General features: G+C 36.5%; 2 long non-coding RNA genes across 3 annotated transcripts in view; both read left to right on the forward strand.

Annotated features, from left to right (window-relative positions):
• Positions 1-24,404, forward strand: part of LOC129479381 (uncharacterized) — a 288,512-nt gene that overhangs the window by 65,325 nt on the left and 198,783 nt on the right. The gene's annotated exons all lie outside the window — the stretch shown is intronic.
• Positions 17,189-21,655, forward strand: LOC129479382 (uncharacterized). Its single transcript, XR_008656667.1, has 3 exons — positions 17,189-17,254; positions 21,106-21,284; positions 21,637-21,655. It is a non-coding gene; the product is annotated as an uncharacterized lncRNA (long non-coding RNA).

Here is a 24,404-nt window from a genome sequence, read left to right on the forward strand (position 1 = left end):
TGCTCCTTAATTGGCTCAGTTGTGACTTATGTTATCTTTTTGCTCACTTTCCTTTTTTTTTCAGTTTCTTGTCTCAGCTTCCTGGACTGTTTAGGTTTTATCTCTTCCCTATAGAACACTCTGATAAGAAATGTTACAAGGGAACCCTGGTGACTCCCTTAATCTGTGAAACAATTAGTTGGAATTCTGTGGAGCATTCCCTATAGAAACACCTCTCTATGTAAGAAGCTAGTTAGTTCTCCTGCCTCCACAATGTTCATATCTTTGGAATACAATCTACTTAAATATGCAGAGGCAGTCCCCCTTCTGTGCTCTAGTTCATTCTGAAAACGGAATCCTCTTACTGAATATTCTATAAAAAGACAAAAGCTGTCAAATTAGGTTAAAAAAAAACAAAATCGAGCAATGTGCTGTTCACAAGAAACTTGCTTCAGACCAAGTGATAAAGAACGGTTGAAAATAAAGGGAAACGCCAAGAGACACCAGGCAAATGCAAACATTAAGAAAGGCAAAAATGTCAATATTTCGTCAGAAAATCTTAGGTATAAGATCAAAAGTAAAAAGCAGTGTAAAGAAGAACTTTTAAAATCATAATAGGCACAATTCATGTTGATATAGCAATCATAACACAATATACATCCTAAATATTTGGAAAGAAATTATATTGAAAATGTAGGAGAGATGAGAAAAATCAAACTATAGTATATAGTTAATAAAATTATTTCAAGATTAAAGGTCAAAATCAGGCAAGGAAGGTGAGAAAGTGAGTAACAGTAGATAAATTATAGTATGCAAATGTATGCATGAATATATGCATGTATGTATATATATAATCTCTGCACACACACGTACATATATATATAATCAATCTTATGTCCATTTATGAAAAAAATCACACATTTGCTTGAAAGCTGTACATTTAAAAAGTAGAGATTACATAGATTATATACTCTAATATCAAATAAAAAAAAGCAACAATATAAATATGTGACCAAAAAGATTAACATCCTTCAATATTTATAGATTAGAGGCAGTCACTATATATATATAATACTATATATATTACTATATATATATAAAAGCTACACTAAAAGGAAATGTATAGCTTTAAATACTAAAGAATAAAGACAAAAATATAGAGAAATGCATACCTCATTTTAAGAAGTTAATAAAAAGAACAATAAAATAAACCAAAAGAAACCTAGAAGAAAGAATAGATTATGGTAAACATGAAGTAAATGGAAAGGAAAACAACATAGTAGAAATAACAAACTATGAAAGTCTGAAAAGACCAATAAAACAGAAAAGTTACCTTGAGCCTGATTAAGAAGAGAGGTCACTCTGGGAGGCCGAGGTGGGCAGATCACGATGTCAAGAGATGGAGACCATCCTGGCCAACATGGTGAAACCCCGTCTCTACTAAATATACAAAAATTAGCCGGGCGTGGTGGCACATGCCTGTAGTCCCAGCTACTCGGGAGGCTAAGCAGGAGAATCACTTGAACCCGGGAGATGGAGGTTACAGTGAGCCGAGATCGTACCACTGCACTCCGGCCTGGCAACAGAGCGAGACTGAGACTCCATCTCAAAAAAAAAAAAAAAAAAAGAGAGATCAAAAACACACAAGATTAGGATTGAGAAAAGAAACAAAACTATAGATGTAAAAAATAGTTAATAATAAGAAACATCGCATGCAATATTATGAAAACAAATTTGAAAATGTGGGAAAATTTAGTAAAATTGACCTATGAAGAAATGGAAAAAATATTAATAGATATGTCAAAAATTATGACATATGAGATTTTTTAGATCTACCCTTTAAAAAGTACCAATACTGAATAAGCTCACAAAACAGATAATACAGAACAGATAATTTCATAATATTTAAATTATTCCTGGTCAGAGAGACTAAAAGATCCTTACTTTATTCATGAAGCCAGCATAATTCTGATGCCAGAACCTTGTAAACCAACCAATAAAAAAAGTAAAACATAGCTGCTTTTAAAGAAAGACACAAAATTGCCTAATAAAATATTAGAAAGTGAACCTAGTAATAATCCAAAATAAAAATATGTAGGGCTTATGTAAGTTTATTCATTATCATAATATGAATCAAGTAAATAGATTAAATAACAAAAATCTTATAATTTATAATTGTATCTATACATGGCTGAATATCATTTTATAAAATTTAGCAGGCATTCCCAATAAAAACGCTAAGTAAAATGGTTCATTTTCTAAGAGAGTTATTTAAACACAATATAGATCATTTTTACCACAAACGTGGTAAGCTACAAAATTATATTTAACAAATTTGGAGCAAGTCAAAGGTACATTCCAGAATTTCATTGCATTCTTTCCTTAGTAGTTTTGGTTTGCTACGAAGGTTTACATAGCAGGAATAAGAGACCGCAAATGTGCCTTTTCCTCGTCTCTGTTAAAGATTGTATTTTCTCACTAAAATTCTGAAATCGGTACTTTTACGTAGATTAAGCTTCTTTCTCTTTGAGCTTTGAAGTGTGGTGTGAAAAATCACTGAAATTCAGTTATTCATAGTTTTGTTGTTGTTTGTTTGTTTTGAGGAAAGAGATGGGAGAATATCCTGGACCGTCCTTTTTTCCCACTGGCTATTTTTAGCAGTTGCTTTACCCATTTCTGTTGGGCCTTCAGAGACCAACTGATTTAGAGGTGGAATTTCCTATCATTCAATTCTGTAATTGTTATCTCAGACCAACACTGTGGCCCTGTGGACAATTCAGTAAATAAATACAAAGGGCCTAATAGTTGGGTGACGCTGTGCCATGCTTAACACAATCTTACAGAAATAAGTCTGGTACAGACAACATTTCATGAGGAATCTGCTTACTTCTCTGGCCAAAAAATTTTTGCCCACATAGTTAAGTGTGATCCTTCGAATTCATTTTTCTTTGACAAAGCTCTATGGAAGAATTTTTAGGATATCACACTTTATGGAGAATGTGAATCACTACATAATTATGATGTACTTAATAAGCATAATTAAAAACAACTTGCAAAAGACATATTAATTCTCACATGAAATATAAATTATTTGTCTTTAAGTTGGCAGTGAGGAGTTGGAGTTAGGGGTGGCTTTGAGAATGCTGGTCTTCAGCTTTGGCCTGAATTCTCTGCTTGTATTTCCTCAATTCTGCTGATCCTCTCTGGGGCCCTTCATTGTTACAGCTGTACACCAGTCTGTGCCAGAAGGTCAATTTTGTGTCAGGTCCCTTATGACAAAGGTCCCCAGTGGGGTGGTGTGGCTCACACCTGTAATCCCAGCACTTTAGGAGGCTGAGGCCAGCAGATCACTTGAGGCCAGGAGATCGAGACCAGCCTGAGCAACATGGTAAAATCCTGTCTCTACTAAAAAGTTAGCCAGGCATGGTGGTGCACAACCTGTAATCCCAGCTACTTGGGGGGCTGAGGCACAAGAATTGCTTGAACCCTGGAGATGGAGGTTTCAGTTAGCCGAGATCGTGCCACTGCACTCCAGTCTGGGTGACAGAGTGAGACCCTGTCGCAAAACAAGAAAAAGAGTCCCCAGCCCCTGGACCATGAACCAGTACTGGTCCATGGCCTGTTAGGAAGTGGGCTGCACAGCAGGAGGTGAGGTGAGCAGTGGCAGGCAGGTGAGTGAGCAGTACCGCCTGAGCTCCGCCTCCTGTCAGATCAGGAGCAGCATTAGATTCTCATAGGATCAGGAACCCTATTGTGAGCTGTGCATGCAAGGGATCTAGGTTGTACACTCCTTATGAGAACCTAATGCCTGTCTCCCATCATCCCCAGATGGGACTGTCTAGTTGCAAAACAAACTCAGGGCTCCCACTGAATCTACATTATTGTGAGTTGTATCATTATTTTATTATATATTACAATATAATAATAATAGAAATAAAGTGCACAATTAATGTTATGTGCTCGAATCATCCCAAAACCATCCCATCCCACTCCCAATCCCTAGTTCCTTGTGCCCAAAAGGTTGGGAACCATGCTCCTTACGATATTTTAAAATTTTTCCGTCTTGACAATCTATAATTACTATGATAATATTTCTTTTCTTTTTTCTTTCTTTCTTTCTTTTTTGAGACAGTCTCACTCTGTCATCCAGTCTGGAGTAAAGTGGTGTCATCACACCTCACTGCAGCCTCCATCTCCCGGGTTTAAGCGATACTTATGCCTCGGCCACCTGAGTAGTTGGGAATACAGGCGTGTGCCACCATCCCTGTCTAATTTTTGTGTCTTTGGTAGAGACGGGATTTCACCATGTTGGCTAGGCTGGTCTCAAACTCCTGGTCTCAAGTCATCCTCCAGCTTCAGACTCCCAAAGTACAGGCCCGAACCACTGTGCCTGCTGAGGTCTTACAGATACTATCTCTAAGGAGTATCTCCTCACCACCAAGTAGGTGCTGTAAATGCCACTTTATAATTAGTATTTACTCCAATAATTCCTCACTGTTACCTGTTTCATTAGGACTCTGGCTAGCTGTAGCACCTCTGTTTTCTACTTTCTTCATTCTGCTTCTCTATATGTGCTGAGATGATTGCGCATTGCCTGGTTGCATGCAGAAATTAATTGAAAATAAATTTCTCTTGAGGCAGAAACATGGACATCATACATGATTTTGTTAGGAAAAAAAATTCCGACCTAGCTTCTGAGGATATAGTCTGTTAAACAGCTAGGTGCTGAGACCCTTATGATCCTTCTGCCCACTTCTCAGGTTACAAAGCTGTCTCTGGTATTCTACTTTTGGTGAGGCCTAATGGCAAGGAGCACTGCATGCTGTCACTAAAGATAAACACGTAAGTGTAGTTAGGATTGCCTCTTTCAGCACCTTTTGACCTGGAAGATGGAGTAGAGGGGATATCTCTATCAGTGGCTATCCATCTGTAACCTTGCCCATGTGATAGATTTGGGGGCACACAAAAGAAAGCAAAGGATGGAAGGAATTTGTCATGGCATCTCATGGGTTCCCTAAAGTGCACCTCATTCTTTTCTAGGAGAGGAGAGGCTGCAATTTCTGTCAGAGGAGAGGCTGCAATTTCTGTCACAAGACAGCACTCTAACAAAATATTCCCAATAGGAAGCATAGTTTTATGAAACCAACCATACGATATGCCCAGTTAGCTCACTCTATACTGTATCTCAAACAAGCACAAAATCAGAATGTAAACCAACAGCTACATCACCATGGAAAGACTGTTTACAGTAGTAATTATAAAGGCTTCTACAGTTTAAATCAATAATCTGGTAACTATCTGGAGTGTAGTCCATAAAAGCTGACTAAAATCAGATCCTTGAAGATACTTCCAGGACATCCTCTGGTTACAGTCCTATTAGAGGATTAAATTCACCATAAAAAAAGCCAATGCAAAGTCATAATTCAAGGCTGCAGAGAAGCAGGGGGAATTCCAACTCCTTCTTACCAGCTCACTGTCAATGGGATTTAATCCTCCAGAGATACATGTTGGTACTTGCATTAGGGGAGTTGAGAGGCCCCTGACAAGCCACCTAACAATCATACCATGGTATTGGACACTGCCATTGTGCCCTAACCTGGGCCACTGTGGGATACTCTCAGCCCTAACCTTCCCCACATCCATACCCAGACCTCCACAGTGGGTGAAGGCTGTTGGTGGAATGTGAGCCTCTTCTCACTAATGTGACCCGGAACAGCTACTGATGGAGGCTGGCAACAATCTGGGACAGAAATAAAAAAGGGAGGACGAGTAGACCCTGGGGCACCAGGGATGGGTGGCAGGTGGCCGATAATCACACATGGAAAGAACATGTGTGAGCTGATACTCCAAGCCCTCCCTTTCCACATGCTCCATTGTCCCATTGGACTTTAATTACAAAACACAAATTCAAAGATGAAATTATTATAAATTTCAAGACGGCAACCACAGAGCATTCATTAGACCCTAAGCATGAGGCCCTTAGCATGAAGCCCTGTGTAACTGCACAGGTGGAACATCCTGACTGTAAAACACAGAAGGTTCTCATGATATGGGAGGCATTGCTGTGTAGATAAAACAGCTTTGTACTGGAATTAGGAGGCTTTTGGTCTACTATTGACTTGACCACTGACCATGATGTCACTATACCTCTTTGAACTTCAGTTTCCTCATCTATAAAATGAAAAAATTTTCAAGTTCTTTTGCACTAAGTTTGAATCTCTAGGAGTGGGGTTTCAGAATCTGTGAAAACCTACTTAAGTCTCTAGGTTTTTGCTACCCAAAGTATGATGCATAAACAAGCAGCATGAATATCACGTGGGAGTGTCTTAAAAATGCAGAATCCCAGGCCCCACACCCAGAACTACTGAGTCAGCATCTTCATTTTAACAAGATTGCCAGGTGATTTGAATGCACACTAAAGTTTGAGAATCACTGCTGTAGATGACTTTGATGATTCGTGAAACCATCAATATAGAATATTTCTATAAACGTTTTAATCTTGTGCAATAGCTAAACGCCAATGGCAGTTAATGGTTAATGCCTACATTAGATTATTAGGTAAATTCGTCAAGGAGGGTCTTTGCTTTAAGTTATGTTTTGAGCCCTAAATGTGTATTTGTTTAAATTGTTTCATTCGCTTTTCTTTACAGTCCTTAGTGACTGCTTGCTCATAAAAATTGATTTAATTTTTCACTGTTATTAGGAAAAAGAGGAAGGGATCTTACATCAATATTTTCACCAACTGTTCATGGCAATTTAAACATCGGTCTTCCCTTAAATAGGTGTATTTATTAAAACAATGATTACTATAATGACCTTATAACAATTTTTTCCAACTACAGACTTTAGTTTCTCTTCAGTCTTTAGCTTTGATCCCTATATTATGTTCCTAAAAGCAAAGTGATTGCATTAGATAAAATTTATTCTGAAGTTTCAGCCAATATCACCTTAGGTAAATATGGTAATTTCTCAAAACTAGAGATGAGTTTCAGACCTATTTTCCGCATTATGAATTTTTTACTCAGAACCAGTTCAGACTGCCAATGAAGACTGACTATAGAAACCTCTGTTCTCTGTATGTTCTTCCTGGCAGAGCCTATGTTATGTATGTTTTCAGCACAAAAAATATCAGGAAGCCATTTAAGTTTTTCCCTTCATCCAATTTATGTCACTTTAAAGAAAAAAAAACACATTTTGTAAGTAACATTATTAAAAGGCATGAGATGATGTGTTTTCAGGCAGTGAGGTCTTGGAGTCTTAATTCTTAATTCTTCAATTTTGACACTGATTGGAGCCTGAGATATTTCTCAAAATGGATGTAAGAGGAAGGACATGGAACAATTTGGTAAGTAGCATCACTCTTCATGAATTATTGGCTGATTCCAGGGAGTATGTTGGCAGGCTGGCTTACAATGGAATGGGCTTTTTTCTTTTCCCTGGCTCATTTCTAAGCATCTGCTGGGAGGATTTTTAGATCTGCCAAGTAGCAAACACAGCTCAGAATTCTTCAAAAATTTTAGAGTAAATTTCGCAGGTTGAACTGACACTTTTTTTTTAACTGCTCTCTCTCTCTCTCTTTACCTCAAATGTAGCTTACCATGTGTAGACCCAAAGTAGGGTAAGGGTTAGAGAGAGGGTCAAAAAGTCCCTCAACTACCACCTTCCATGTGAGCCAGGAGGACATTGACATGAGTAGGTAATTATCGATTATTGCACAAGTATGGCAGCTGTTCCTCTCCAGGGACTCTGCCCCTCCCTGAGCCTTCTCTGGCTGTGCCCACTCTTCATGGAATGAGGAACCCACAAGACCAAGTGGACATGGTCCATACAGAGTCCAAATCCCCAGGTCCTCTTCTAGATCAGACTTTGGATACCTAGGAACCTAAAATTCCCACCCAGACTATCCCAAGCCCACCTCCAGAGTCTGTGTTTACCTGTGTTTTAAGGTAGACTGTGATGTTGGTGTGTGTATCTCTAGGCAAGAAGGAGGCCAGGGGGCACTGGGGAGAGGTTGGATGGAGTATAGCTTTGTGGACTGCAATGTCTACCCAGTTATGTGTAAGACTCCTCAGGGTGCAAGACAGAGGCAGGGGTGAGAAGAGAATCTATGTGTGTGCCCTAAGATGCACAAACGTTAAAATGAGACTGATGATGAGACATGTCAGCAAGCAGGCACGTAGTCTCATAAGCCAGGCTTAAGTAGTGGCTTGTAGCAGAGGGAAAATGGAAACAAGAAACTGGTGTTTGAATCTCAGCTCTGCAACTTATTAGCTGAATGATGTCTTTCCTGTTCTTTAATCTCTCTGAATCTAGTTTACTCATTTCTAAAATGAGAATAATACCTACCACAACAGTTCTGTTTTAAGTAAGGATTAAATCAATAAGAGGTTTTTATATACATATATACAGGATATGTGATGGAATCTATTTATCTATCTATCATCTATCTATCTATCTATTGAGATAGGGAGAGGGAGAGAGAGAAGAGATCCTAAAGAATAAGCTGTAGGTAATATTAGGCATAGTTTTTGAGTCAGCAACTAATCTTTTCCTTTAAGAATTTTCTTGTGGAGTTTATCTACCCAGAGGCACAAAGATTTTCCTGACTAAATGCATATTAATTATTTGTTAAATTTCAGCTTTAGAACATTAAGTAATCCTCCCATTTTAGTAACCCACGAAAATCTATCTTTCCTCTCTCAAGCATGAGAATGTTCTGCTATAAATTTTCCATCCCAGTTTGCCCGTTTATCACTGCTTCATTTACAGAGATAGTCCAAATAAAATTTACAGAGATTGTCACACTCTTAACTTCAATCATAACATTTTTTTCTTCAGTACAAATGGAAAATCATAGATTGCTCATAAATATATTGAACCATCAACTAACAATTATACTAGACACTTTCCATCACATGGTAGAGCATGACTTTTAATTATTCACATTATTTACCTGCGTTCACCCTCCTCTCTATTACACAAAGTACCTATATTTTCAGAAGCTTGATTTGAAATACAGCACATCTTTGAATAACATTGTTTCATTCAACATTTTTTTTTATAATGTTGATGAAGAAAATCAGTTTTCTGCTTGGACCACTGTCTGTGTGGAGTTTGCACATTCACCTCATGTCTGCCTGGGTTTTCTCTGGGTACTCAAGATTCATGGTTTTTCCACATCCCAAAGATGTGCATTTTGGGTTAATCATCGTGTCTAAGTTGTCCTCATATGAGTGAGTATGGATATGTGAGTAAGAGTGCCCTGCAATGGAATGGTATCCTGTACAGGGTTGGTTCCTGCCTTGTACCTGAGCTGCAGGCATAGACTCTGGACACTTCCCTGAACTGAAATAATTGGGTAAATAATTATCTTACTTATTTTTATCAATATTTGTTAAATGTATACATAGCTCATGTTTATATGAACATTTAATATGAAAGTGATTTGATCATTACACATTGTATGCCTGTATCAAAATATCACATGACCCCCATAAATATGTATAATTATAATGTATTCATAAAAAATAATTGTTTTAAAAAATTAAGTGGTACTAATTTAAAGTGGAAAAAAAAGTGTTTTGGTCTTTACTTAGAAGTTTGGTGATGCTTTCATGACCAGAAATATGCTGTAGGAACTTAATCTTTGTTTATATCAATTAGCCTATGGTAAATTTGGTCTGCTTCTATGTAGTTTTGCTTAAAGTTAGTTTCCAAGAACCTATTAACAATGTTAAGTGATGACGTACTGTGCTGCGTATAGCCCACCTATTTCTATTGCACACGCTTAAAAAACTGAACAAATTCTATTCCCCCTTCCTCCTCAGTTACCCATTTGAATCATTGGTCTTAAGATGCATGCATTCCTCCATCCCTCCATTATTTCATAGACTTCATTCTGTTCACCCTTTGGATTAGCTATGGTGGATTGTGCTGTGCCAACTCAGTAACCGTGAGAACTGCATTTTCAGAGCCTCTCAGTGCATGGTTTGGTCAGAGTTAGCCCAATGAGGAACCTGTCTGAGATTTAGAAGGTGGGATGGATATGTTAATTGAATATAAGAAAGATGATTCAATATCTTTCATGATTTATTCTTATTACTACTGATACAGATATTTATACTTTATATACTTTATTGCAAGTACTTTACAAATATTTTACTACTTATATGGATACTTAACATGATTATTTTTAAGACAGCAAAGATATAAATGATACTAGCATAAGATCTTTACTATATAGAATACTCAAAAAACTTGGGTTTTCAATTTTTTCTGTGGAACCTCGTGGTTTACATAACCATAATCTACTTAATTTTCTAAACAATCCAGTGGACTTAATAGGGTAGTTAATTATACCTACAATATCTACATTTTATGTAAAAGGAAATCAGGGTTTTTGGTGTATATTATTTTTCTAGTCGTATGTTTGACAAGTAGCACTTCCTGGTTATTGTACAGTGTCTACTAGCCAGGATTATTTAGAAAGGGGTAGCATATTAAGGATCCACTTAGGGAAATAGAAAAGATTGATGTAGAACATACACTGAAGTCAGTTATAGAATTTCTTCTATAAGAACAAATGGTGATCCAGTGAAAGGCAGATAATAGAGATTTTGGTATAGGTTTTTGCCTCTAAGATGTGGGTTAAAATTATAAAGATTATTATGAATACTTAAACAATTATAGTTGAGAGAGTTACCAACTAGTTTAATGCTAATTAAAGTGAAATCAAAGAACTTCATAGGAAATTAAATTTACTGAATATCAATGTGGTCTTTGCCTGACCTGAGTCCCACTGTTTACATAGATGAAAATGAGGACACTTCCATATTAAAGTCTTGTTATTAAAACAACCTGTTAAAATAATAAAACTTTCCACATTAATAAATACCATCATTTTATGCTATAAACATACAATTGTCTGTAGAGACCCCTGATAGCAAATTAATTAAATCTCTTTTCCATTATGGTGTCAGCTAATTTGGAAGCTCATTATATATTTGGCACTAATTTAGCCTGGCAAATTAATTAGAAAGGGCATGGGAAAATAAATGATTCAACATGAAAGTCCAAATCAAGACAAAGAGGCAAAATTAAAGAACTTATTTAGAGGAGAATTTATTTAGGGCTTCCTGAAGACAGACAACACAGTGCAGAGAAGCTGCCCAGAAGTTGAATTAGAAAACCAGAATTAGTAATTGTCTTTAAGAAAAACAATTCCTCCTGTACAGGGTTGTCTACAGAGGACCGCACCCCACAGTGTGTCCACGCAGCTCTTCCTGACTTCATTCTTCTCCATAATGCAGTCCTTGGACCCATGGTAAAATTGGTCACTGGTCAGTAATCTCTACCCCCAGCCATGTTAGGGTATTGGAAGTTTGGCTTCCACAAGGATTTGAAAAGAAAGAACCTGTTTGTGCCTGGGGGGACATTAATCTTCTGGATACAAAAAAATAAGTGGTTCAGAGTAGCTGGTGGCTACCTAGATTTTCAGGTGATAAGTGACAAAAATAGTGCTTCAGGCAAAGGCTTTTTCTGTTTTTGTCTAGGGTTCAGAGAAGTCCAGGAAAATGAACATGAAAAATCTTTCAATTCATCCCTTTGGTCCATGTTCCTGGTAGCAGTATCTGCTGAAAACACAGTATCTACTGAAATTTGGAAAGTTTTCTTTCTTTAAAATTTGCCAATTCTTATCTTGTTTATGGATCTTCATTAGAAAAGTAAGTTAAACACTACTAATGTGCACCATGATCATCTAGAAGTCTATTAATTAGTCTTACTCAATTAACAAGGACATGTTGAGGACTTGCTATGTGTCAGTCATTGAGCTGCATGCTCCTCTCTCTACATGGGGAATCAAGTAGACATGTTCATTTTCTTCAAGCAGCTTTCATTACAGTGGAGAAACACATTTAAATGCATGACTAAATATATAATTACAGATTTTGATAAATAATATAAAAGAATATGTAAGGGTATTATGAAACAGACTAACTTGGGTGACCTAATTTAGATTAGGAGTCAGGGAATCTTTCTCTCAGGAAATTGCATTTAAGCTGAGACTTGAAGAGCAAATGGGAATTATTCCAGATGTGGAAGATCAAGAGGAGACTTCTAAAAGAGAAAAGGATTGTGTGCTTCATGGCTTTGAGGCAGTTTTGAGGACATTTTTTCAAAGGCCAAGGAATGAGATGAGAAATAGAATTTGCACCACAGGCAATTTGGATCAAGGAAAGTATGCAACCCATGTTAACATTTTGTATTTATCTTCAGAGGTACAGAAAAGGATCGATGTTTTTAAAGAGGAGAATAACATGGTCAAATTCACTGGCCTAAAAGGTCACACTGGCTGCTGGATGGAGAAAAATAGAGAAAACACAAATGGAAGTTTTCAATTCAATAACCACCTCTGACCACAGGAAATCGTGACCAGCTGCTTTACCCAGGAGCATTTTTGGTGTCAATACCTTACTTTTCCTCATAGTTTAACATTTGTTTTTTTCTTTATTTGAGGTAGATGGTGCTTTAACAAATAATCTCTAAGAACTATTCAACTATTACAATCTACACTTAGGTCTTTGCAGTTGCATAAGCACCATTTTGATGTGAAGAGGTATTTCAGGGAAGAAGTGTGTGTCTTTTCTCTCTGGGGGCACAAAGACCTATTGACAATATGTTGTAAAATCCAACTTCAGAGGAATAAAAGTGTCAAACTATTTGTGAACAACTATGTGTTAAATGAATTAATGATGAATCATTTTTACATTCTGCATGTCAGAGGCTTACTTTTGGGTGGTCTAAAGCTGTTATGTACAAAAATACTTGTCTCTCTTAATACCATCCTTATACTTGAGAATATTCACTTTTTAAAAGAGAGATTTGGACATATTTTCTTCTTTACAGTCTTTTCACATGTCCTCAAATACTACGGTATTGAAAACAAAACAGACAGAAATAAAAGGACATCCAGTTTGATTTTCCAGTTTCATGTGCTTCCATTTCCCTCATGCCCTGTAAATGTCAGCCCTGAGAATGCCATGAACTTCTTTTTAACTTCCATTTCTTTCCTCAGGCCATTAACATCTAGGCATTATGTACCTTTCTCCTTCTTTCTGCAACAGGGTCTGCTTGTTTGTTTTTCTTAACATTGCAAGTATTGTAGGCTCTACCTGTGTCCTTCCTCTATAACACTGCAGCAAACACATAAGCCAGATATTAGCATATTGGATTTATGTCAAGAAAATTACTTTTTTTTTGAAGTTCTTTTTTTATTATTATACTTTAAGTTCTAGGATACATGTGCAGAATGTGCAGGTTTGTTACATAGGTATACACATGCCATGGTGGTTTGCTGCACCCATCAACCCATAATCTACCTTAGGTATTTCTCCTAATGTTATCCCTCCCCAAGCCTTATCCAATTGAAAAAAATGCATCAAAGAGCTGGAGTCCAAGAAACAATTCCCTATAGTGATGGACTACCTTTGACTAGTCACTGTAATCCTAAGATATACTCAGATACTCAGTTGCTGGTATATGATTGAAGAAATTAATTAGAACTGTTATGGAAAACACAAACTTAATAAACTCAGAATTCTCAAATGAACTTTCTCTCACTAGGAATTTGATTTTTTTTTTGTTTGTTTTCCATCTAAAAACTAGATTCGGGTCATAAAAACAAAGAATTTCAACATATTCATTAAATAAAGGAGGGGATAAATTTAATTTCTTTTGTAAGATGACACATCAACACCTTTGAACTGTCTCTCAGTATTTATTGAGGCCCTTAATTTTTCATTTACGTATGTCCATAACCCCCCATGAAGGGGTCCTTAATGACCTGTAGTTAACAGGAACTTAAGTTCTTATTAAGAATATGCATATAGAAGATAAAATATTATATGTGATTGCAAGTAGTAAAGATTTCCTTTTCCCCTTTTCTATCTTCATATCTCTCTCATTATGAAGATAGAAAATATATCTTCATATATATATATCTTCTTATATATATATATAAATTTTGTAGAAATTATAGATTCCTTAGATATTGCCTGGCTTCCCAGAGACCCAGGCACTTGTGCTTTTTCTTCTGATTAATTTGAGAAATGAATCTGGTACTAGTACAGTTGAGAATTTCTTATTTTTAAGAAGAGAAATGTGACAGAAGAACCAGTGTGATGTGCATTCCATCCTGAATCAGCATGTAGTGATGAAATATAGGGAAGATGAATGACTAAATACCTAATATTAGTGGTCCTGCCGATGCATATTTTCATGTGTCTATTTTCATGTGTTCATTGAGCTGGCTAGTATTTATTTAGTGCTAAAACTGTGGTAGACACATGGGAGAATGCAAAAGGAAATTAGACTTAGATTTGCCTTTATGAAGTTTACATTCTAATAGGAAATGTAATCGATGGGCATTAGAAGCCATAATAAATTGTAGTAAGTAATATCGTACAAATAAAATGGTATGGGAGTACTTCCTGAAGTTACTCTAGGCAAGGCGCAGTGGCTCACCCCTGTAATCCCAGCACTGTGGGAGGCCAAGGCAGGAGGATCGCTTGAGCCCAGGAATTTGAGACCAGCCTGGGCAACATGGTAAAACTCTGTCTCTACCAAAAATACAAAACTTAGCCAAGCATGGGTTACATGCACCTGTAGTCCTCGCTACTTGGAACACTGAAGTGGGAGGATCGCATGAGCCTGGGAGATTGAGGCTGCAGTGAGCCGTGATAGTGCCACTGCACTCCAGCCCAGGTGACAGAGCGAGACTCTGTCTCAAATAAATTAATAAATTAATTAGTTAAAGTAACTCTAAAGTGCTACTTAGAAGTAGAAAAATACTTGCTTTGGCTCAGGAAACTGGGGAACAATAGAAACACATTTATATCAGAAGTGAAATTTGAATCAAATATAGAATTTCAAGATGTAGTTGTTCTGGCACAGTGATTTTTAAGTTTTTGTTGTTGTTCTCAACAATCTTTACACTCTTAAAAATTATTGAGGACCCCGAAAAACATTTGTTCATGTTTAGGCAGTATCTAGTAGTAGTGTTATCTGTATTGGAAATTAAAGCAATTTTTGGATAATACTTATTTACTATTTTATTTGAAAAATAGACCCATTCCATGCTAACATAATGATTTATATTAAAATGTATTTTCTAAAGCAAAGAATTTCAGCCAAAAATGATATTATTTTACATTTTCTTGCACACCTCTTTAATATCTGACTTGATAGAAGACAGCTGAATTGCCATATATGCTTCTTCATTAAATCTGTTGTGGTATATTGGTTTTGGGTAAAGTAGATGAAAAGAAATCTAGTTTCAAACATACATGTAGTTAGAAAAAGGAATATTTTCTAGCCTTTTCAGACAATTTTACATAATATTCTTTAATACTACACAAAACTTTGCAAGTGATAATTACTTAAAATTTATTTGCAATGTGGAACCTGAAACTATATCAATGAATTTTTTATTTCTGTTATATTGAAATCCTTGGCCTATCTGCATTTTTAAAGGATCCTCTACTCATGCATGATTTTGTAACATCATACATTGGTCATTTGAAAAAAAAATCCCTTCAGTGAGTCAGTGAGTTATGTAAATCTTCCAAATGACAATACATTTTCTTACGTGACATCAAAACTCACATTTATTAATATCATCACTTATCTTATTGGAAAACATTTTAATATTGGAGGCTGTCAAGCTTTTGGTCATACATACAAGTTTTTCACAATTCTAATTTTTGCTTGACAGCTTAAATATAATTATTGACAACAAATACTGTGAATTATTTTCTTAAGTTAGTTTACTTTGTTAACTTTTGAGAAAACATCAACCAAATAACAAAGTCTGAATAAGCATAGTTCATCTCTCAATTAAAATGGCATTCTGTGGGAAAAGTACATAGGTTAACCTACAACTCAGACAAACATACAAAAGCTTTTCCTTGAGGCCATTATTATATATTTGTATGCAGTACAAGCAATTTGTACATCCTGTTTTATAATACAGATATTAAAAGGTTGCGTACCTAAGGGTCAAATTTGAATAAGAGCAATGATTTTTACCACTTCTTCAAAGACATTCTGAAGTGAAACTGGCATTATTATTATTATTACTGCAGGTGCAGAGTGATGATAATTACAAAGACTACCAGTATGTTTTGTTGCCACTGTCTTGATTCATGCTAAGGCACTTAAAATCTTAATATCAATTTTTGTAAAATTGGCAAACAATTTCCACCTAGTGAACCCATTGAAAAGTCTTGGAGCTTTCTTGAAATGTAAATTACACCATGAGAATTTTTCTTTTTAAGTTACAATATGCATCCTTGATGTATCAAAAATCTATTTTGAAATAAGATGACACCACTTTTTATCTAAGAAAATTGCAATGGTTTAATTTTATTCATTTCTCTTTTCCTTTATACATTATTGCTGTATTTTACTTATATGTACATTATAAGCTCCATAATATATTGTCATTTTTTTTTGCTTTTAGCAGTCAATTGTCCTTTGAAGAAATTATGAAAAAGTCATCTTTTATTTTTACCCACATATTTACTACTTCTGACACTGTTGTTTTTTTGTTTGTTTGTTTGTTGGGATTTTGTATATAGGTCCTGATTTCTATCTGGCATCATATTCATTTAGCCTGAAGAACTTCTTTTAGCATTTTCTATAGTGCATGTCTGCTGACAAATTTTCTCAGCATTTGTTTATCTATAAGGATCTCTATTTCACTTAACTAAGGTTATTTTTGTTGGGTATGTATTCTAGGTTGACTGTTTCTTTAAGCACTTTCAACATACTTAAAAGATGGAATTCTATTGTCTTCTGGCTTCCATTGTTTTTCATGAACTGTCAGATATCTTCTTATCATTGTCAAATATCTTCTTATCACATTTAGTATGTCTTTTCTCTCTGGCTATTCTTATGATGTTATCTTTATCTTTGATTCTCACCAGATTGATTATGATGATTCTTGGTGATATGGCTTGGCTGTGTCCCAACCCACATCTCATCTTGAATTCTCATGTGTTGTGGGAGGGACCTGGTGGGAGGTAATTGAATCATGTGGGCAGGTCTTTCCCATGCTGTTCTCATGATAGTGAATAAGTCTCATGAGATCTGTTTAAAAGATGAGAGTTTCCCTGCACAAGCTCTCTCTCATTGCCTGCTGCCATCCATGTAGGATGTGACTTGCTCCTCCTTACTTTCCACTATGATTGTGAGGCCTCCTCAGCCATGTGGAACTGTGAGTCAATTAAACCTCTTTCTTTTGTAAATTGCCCAGTGCCAGGTATGTCTTATTGGCAGCATGAAAATGGACTAATACAGTAAATTAGTAACAGTAGAGTTGGGCACTCTGAAATGATACCTGAAAATGTGGAAGTGACTTTGGAACTGGGTAACAGGCAGAGGTTGGAACAGTTTAGAGGGCTCAGAAGAAGATAGAAAAATGTGGGAAAGTTTGTAACTCCCTAGAAACTAGTTGAATGGCTTTGACCAAAATGCTGATAATGATATGGACAATGAAATCCAGGCTGAGGTGGTCTCAGATGGAGATGAAAAACTTGTTGGGAACTGGAGCAAAGGTGACTTGTTATGTTTTAGCAAAGAGACTGGCAGCATTTTGCACCCTGCCCTAGAGATGTGTGGAACTTCCAACTATAAAGAGATTATTTAGGGTATCCTTAGAACTTTCTAAGCAGCAAAGCATTCAAGAGGTGACTTGGGTGCTGTTAAAGGCATTCAGTTTTAAAAGGGAAACAGAGCATTAAAGTTTGGAAAATTTGCAGCCTGACAGTGCAATAGAAAAGAAAAACCCATTTTCTGAGGAGAAATTCAAGTCAATTGCAGAAATTTGCATAAGTAATGAGGAGCTGAATGTTAATCACCAAGACAATAGGGAAAATGTCTCCAGGACATGTCAGAGACCTTTGCAGCAGACTCTGTCATCACAGGCCCAGAGGTTTAGGAGGAAAAAATGGCTTCATGGGCCAGGCCCAGGGTCCCTCTGTTGTGTACAGTCCAGGGACTTGGTGCTCTGCATCCCAGATGCTCTAGTTGTGACTAAAAGGTTCCAAGGTACAGCTCAGGCTATTGCTTCAGAGAGTAGAGCCCCAAGCCTTGGCATCTTCCACATGGTATTGAGACTGCAGTGCATAGAAGTCAATAATTGAGGTTTGGGAACCTCTGCCTACATTTCAGAGGATGTATGGAAATGCCTGGATGCCCAGGCAGAAGTTTGCTGCAGGGGCGGGGCCCTCATGGAGAACCTCTGCTAGGGCAGTGCAGAAGGGAAATGTGGGGTTGGAGCCCCGACACAGAGTCCCTGCTGGGGCACTGCCTAGTGGAGCTGTGAGAAGAGGGCCACCATCCTCCAGACCCCAGAATGGTAGATCCACTGACAGCTTCCACCATGCACCTGGAAAAGCTGCAGACACTCAACACCAGCCCGTGAAAGCAGTTGGGAGGGAGGCTTTACCCAGCAAAGCCACAGGGGTGGAGCTGCCCAAGACCATGGGAACCCACCTCTGGCATCAGCATGACCTGGATGTGAGAAATGGAGTCAAGGAGATCATTTCGGAGCTTTAAGATTTGACTGCCCCGCTGGATTTTGGACTTGCATGGGGCCTATAGCCCCTTCATTTTGGCCAATTTCTCCTATTTCAAATGGGTTTATTTACCCAATACCTGTACACCTATTATATGTAGGAAGTAACTAACTTGCTTTTGATATTATAGGCTCATAGGCAGAAGGGACTTAACCTTGTCTTGGATGAGACTTTGGGCTGTGGACTTTTGAGTTAATGCTGAAATAAGTTAAGACTTTGGTGGATTGTTGAGAAGGCATGATTGGTTTTGAAATGTGAGGACATGAGATTTGGGAGTGGCCAGGGGCAGAATGATATGGTTTGGCTGTATCTCCACCCAAATCTAATCTTGAATTCCCACATGTTGTGAGAAGGACCTGGTGGGAGGTAACTGAATCATAGGAGCAGGTATTTTCCATGCTGTTCTCATGATAGTGAATAAGTCTCACAAGATCTGATGGTTTAAGAAATGGGAATTTCCCCACACAAGCACTCTCTCTTTGCCTGCTGCCATCCATGTAAGCTGTGACTCACTCCTCCCTGCTTTCCACCATGACTGTGAGGCCTCCCCAGCCATGTGGAACTGTTAAGTCCATTAAACCTCATTCTTTTGTAAATTGCCCAGTCTCAGGTATGTCTTTATTGGCAGTGTGAAAATGGACTACTAATACACTTGGGTTGAGTTTTGAAGTTTTGTTTGTTTCTTCTTCTATAAAATTGTTAAATTGCTGGGATTAGCTTAGCTTGTTGGGTAACTGCCTTGGTGTTTTCCATAAAAGCTGAGAATTTTCTGTCATTATTAGTTTTTTCAGTTTCATTCTTGGTCTCTTCTCCTCTGGGACCCTAACTACATGTGTTATTACATTTGATATTGCCACATGGGTCAGTGATGCTCTGTTTACCTTTTATCTTTCTTTCTTTTTCTTTCTGATTTTTTCCTTTACATACTTCAGTTTGGATAATTTCTGTTGTCCTGTATTCAACCTCATGAATTTTTGAATGTTTTCTGCTATAACCAACCAGCCATTAGGCTCAATATGAAACATTTTGTTTCTCATATTATATTTTCATTAGAGACTTTCAGTCTGGTTGTTTTGTTGGAGTGTTATTTATTTTCATTTATTTATTTATTTTAGATGGAGTTTGCTCTTGTTACCCAGGCTGGAATGCAATGGCATGATCTCAGCTCACTGCAACTTCTGCCTCCCAGATTCAAGTGATGCTCTGCCTCAGCCTCCTGAGTAGCTGGGATTACAGGCATGCACTGCCATGCCTGGCTAATTTTTTGAATTATTCGTAGAGATGGGGTTTCACCATGTTGGTCACACTGGTCTTGAACTCCCTACCTCAGGTGATCTACCCACTTCAGCCTCCCAAAGTTCTGAGATTACAGGCATGAGCCACCATGTCCGGCCTAAAGTGTCCACTTTCTTTACAGAAATTTCTGAGTTCATTGATTTGACTTATTTTTTAAAATATAAAAAAATCTTTATTATATTTATAATACTTGTTTAAAACACTTGCCTGCAAATTTCAATGGTTAGGTCTTCTGTGTTTCTCCTTGTATTTATTGTTTCTATTTACATATTTCATGTCTTCTTTCTTCTGCCATGTCTCATATTTAGTGTATGCCGGATTTTGCAAAAATAACAGTAAAGACTAATGTTAAACCTTCTTTCTGTTTTGTTTTGTTTCCCAGATTAGACTGACTCTATTTCTACTTTCAAATGGGTTCTGTCCTATCCAGATTTTCCCATGTTCTACAGAGGGTTGAATCTCTTAGATCTGTCAGAAGTTCAGCCAAGAGGGAAATAGATTACAGTTCTGCCTAGTTTTGACTCACTTTTGAATTCAACTTCAATAGAGCCATAGGTACAAATATCACAAGTGTGTGCAAGATTGAACACTTTTCACTTTCGAACCCTACTTCTACTGTTTTCTTATAAACATTCATGAAGAGAGAGAAAAATGCTTAAAATGAATGATTTATTTCTATATTTGTGACTTTTCTAGATTCCGTTATTTCATGCTGCCACGTTTTAGTTAAAAGCCTGCCTGGTAATATCTGAACTACACAAAAAATTCAGGAAAAAAAATTAAATCAAGTAAAAAGCATTGTTCTGCTATTTAGGCATGTGAGGTACTTCTACTGTTTGATAACTCCTCCTTCCTATATGTGACATTTCCCTCATCACTTTTCTATATAGGTAAGAGTTTATTTTTTAAAATATAAATTTGATTAAGCCCCATACAAGCATCCCTCACATGGTATGCTATGCATAGCTTTCAGTCTTCATGATTTAGTTGAATAACCCCAGTCTCTCAACATCACAGATCAAATATCAGTTATTATGGCATATTAATTATGAGTAATTATATAAATTTTGCTGCTAGATATTCAGTCTACAAATCACTACATAAGTAACAGATGTGTATGATGATCAGTGACCAAGTATGTCACTTCTTTCAAAGTCTGTCAGTGGTTACTCACTCCTCATGTGTTATCCAGTTCATTCACAGACAGCAAAATGTGTAGTTGCCTCCTTGTCTCCCAGTGATAAACCCATGTAAAATTTTACCAAAAAGAAAATGGATAACTGAAAGAAGAAACTGTGAAACGAAGATAAAAGCACACCAATGAGTAAAAAAGTGACAATGCTGGAAATGAAATTGGAAGTGAATATAAATGTGAGTTATAGAAGAAATAGCTGACCTTGGTCTCCATACTGTTTTCCACATTTGGTGCATCATTTTACATTCCCACCAACAGTGTACAGGGTTCTCATTTCTTCACACCTTTCCCAGCTTGTGATACAGTTTGGATATTTGTCTCCTCCAAATCTTATATTGAAATTTGATCCCTAATGTTTGGATTATGGCCATGAATCCCTCATGAATGTCTTAATCCCATTCATTGGTGCCATACCAATGGCTTGGTAATGAATGAGTTCTCACTTGATTAGTTCCTGTGAGAATTAAAAAGACTAAAACTAAAAAGACTTCCTTTTCTCTCTCTTTCCTCCTCTCTTGTCATGTGAAGCCTGCTCCCTAAACACCACCACCACTTTCTGCTATGAGTGGAAACTTCCTGAGACCCTCACCAGAAGCAGATGTTGATGCCATGCTTCTTGTACAGCCTGCAGAATTATGAGCCAAATCAACCTTTTTTAAAATAAATTGCCCACTCTCTGATATTCCTTTATAGCAACACAAATGGACTAAGACAACTACTTATCTTTTTTTAAATAATATCTATCCTAACAGATACGAGGTGATATCTCATTGTAGTTTTGATTAGCACTTCCCTAATAACAAATTGTGTTGAGCATCTTTTCGCATCCTCAGTGGCCATTTGTATGTCTTCTTTGGAAAATGAATCTGGAGGACATTATGCTAAGTGAAATAAGCTGGTCACAGTACTGCATGATTCCACTTATATTAGATATCTAAAATAGTCAAAAACATAAAAGTGCAGAATACAATAGTGGTTACCAGAGGCTAGGAGGTGTGGAAAGTGGGAAGCTATTGTTCAATGTGTATAAAGTTTCAGTTATGCTAGATGAGTAAGTTCTAGAGATCTTTTGTACATTATAGTGCTTATTGTTAACAGCATGCTATTGTGAACTTTAAAATTTAAGAAGATAAATCTCATGTTAACTGTTCTTATCACAAAAAAATGACACAAGAAAACTTCAGGAGGTGTTGACTATGTCTATTACTTTGATTGTGGAGATGGTAGCATGGGTGTTTGCACACATCCAAATTCATCAAATTGTACAAATTAAATATGTGCAATTCTTTGTATACAAATTGTACCTCAACAAAGCTGTTAAAAACATTTAAAAATAGTACCATCCCTGTGGGGATGTAAACAAACAGAAAAAAAAGGAAAATAAGGGGTGTGAGAATTCACCAAGCTTTTAAAAATTGCACGTTCCATATCATAATTTATATGGTGAGCAAAAAAACAGGCAAGTACAAGTTACATTTAAGCTGTTTACAAAGAAATAAAACACTTTAATTCAAAATATCCCTAGTGTTCTAAATTGTAATGTACTAAATAAATATTAGTTTTACTATGTTTTTATTTCCTAAATATTTATAACTGACAGCAAGTAAGATTTTTTGGTTTTGAAACAAATTGTAAAGGTCACAAAGCAATTGTAATTTTCCCCATAGATTATTAAGATTATTTTGTAAGATTTTAGTTTTCGTGTTTTAGTTTAGTTTTTTGTAGGATTTTAGTTTTCATTTTGATGGTCCCACACTATCATGTAAAGTCAACACTGCTTTTGTGTGCCTCCTACCTGTGCAAAATCTTTACTTATTCCAGTTAGTCAAATGTGAACTTTTGTGATATTTAAATCTGATACTAACAGAGCTAAGATCTCATACTTGAATATTAATTTGGTTTCTAATAATTTAGCTTTTCAAATGACTGGGGCCTTATTAATTCTCTAGCCACACAAATCATGCTACTCCTTCCTTCACTTACCATGCCCCAAAGAGTCTTTTATTGTTTGGACACATTAGTCCTTTCATATCTGAGGCATTTACATTGGGAGTGCTTCCTTCTGCCTGGTATGCTTCTGAAATCTCTTTTAACCTCATTAATCTCATTCAACTTTCAGGTCTTAGGTTAAATATCATGTTCCCAAATCTTCCAATATTAGGTCTTCCTCTTGCAATATCTCTCAGTATATATTATAATTTCTTCTATGTGCTTATCAAAATTTGTGTTTATATGTGTGGTTATTTATTTAATTTATCTCCACTAAATTATGAGCTCCATACGTGAATAGATGAATACCATCTGTTTTGTTGACTTTTACATCTCCAATGCCAAACACAGTGTCTGGTAAAAACTAAATGCTAAGTAAATATGTGGTCAATTAATGGATTAATAAATACTTGCTAAAGAAATATACAAATTGGAAAAACTAGAAATATGCTAGGATAAAGTGATGCTTATCCCAGCAAATGAAAGCATAGTTTGTTGGGGAAAACACTAGGTTAGGATTTTGAGATCCTGGTTTTGATTCCAGTATAATCCTTTGACTTCCATTGTCCAGCTGCTCTTCCTGCTCTATGGGCCTTTGACCAATCTCATCACTCTCATAATTCAACTATGTTTTCCATGTTGATCACTTCAAAATCTTCATCTCCAGCCACAGTTATCTCCTATCTATAGACCTATATATGCAGTTGGTCTTCTGGAAATCTCCACATCAGTACTGCACAAACACCTTACATGCAACAAATCCTAAAAGAAACATTTTTATCCAAATCCTGCTTCTTCTCCTGAAATTCCTAACTCTTTTATTGCAAACATTATTTAGTTTGTCAATAAGTTATGAATCTGGAAGTCATTTTATTACTCTACAAATCTAGTCAATCACCAAGACCCGCCAAGTTCACCCCGTAAAATCTCACAAACCCACTCCTTATTCCCCAGCCCTATCACCACTTACCTAGCTCAACTCTCTTCATTTTTGCCTGGACTGATTTTGTCCCTTCTATTCCTATGTCTTTTATGCCTATTCTCCTCACAGATATTGCAGTGATTTTAATATGCTACTTCTATGTATTTTTTTTCTCCTATCCTTCTTTTGTTGCCTAAGAATCTTAGGAAAGTTGAAGAATCTTAGGATATTTTTGCTTCATTCTCACAATGCCTATATGTACTATGAATGGAGGAAATATGAGCCCAGGTTACATACTATAATTGTTATAAATACTTATATATAAGTTACTTCTTTTCCACATTTCACAATTTCTTACACCCTCTGAAGCAGCAGCCTGAGCTAT

Source organism: Symphalangus syndactylus, chromosome 3 (assembly GCF_028878055.3).
Source record: "Symphalangus syndactylus isolate Jambi chromosome 3, NHGRI_mSymSyn1-v2.1_pri, whole genome shotgun sequence".
NCBI lineage: Eukaryota > Metazoa > Chordata > Mammalia > Primates > Hylobatidae > Symphalangus > Symphalangus syndactylus.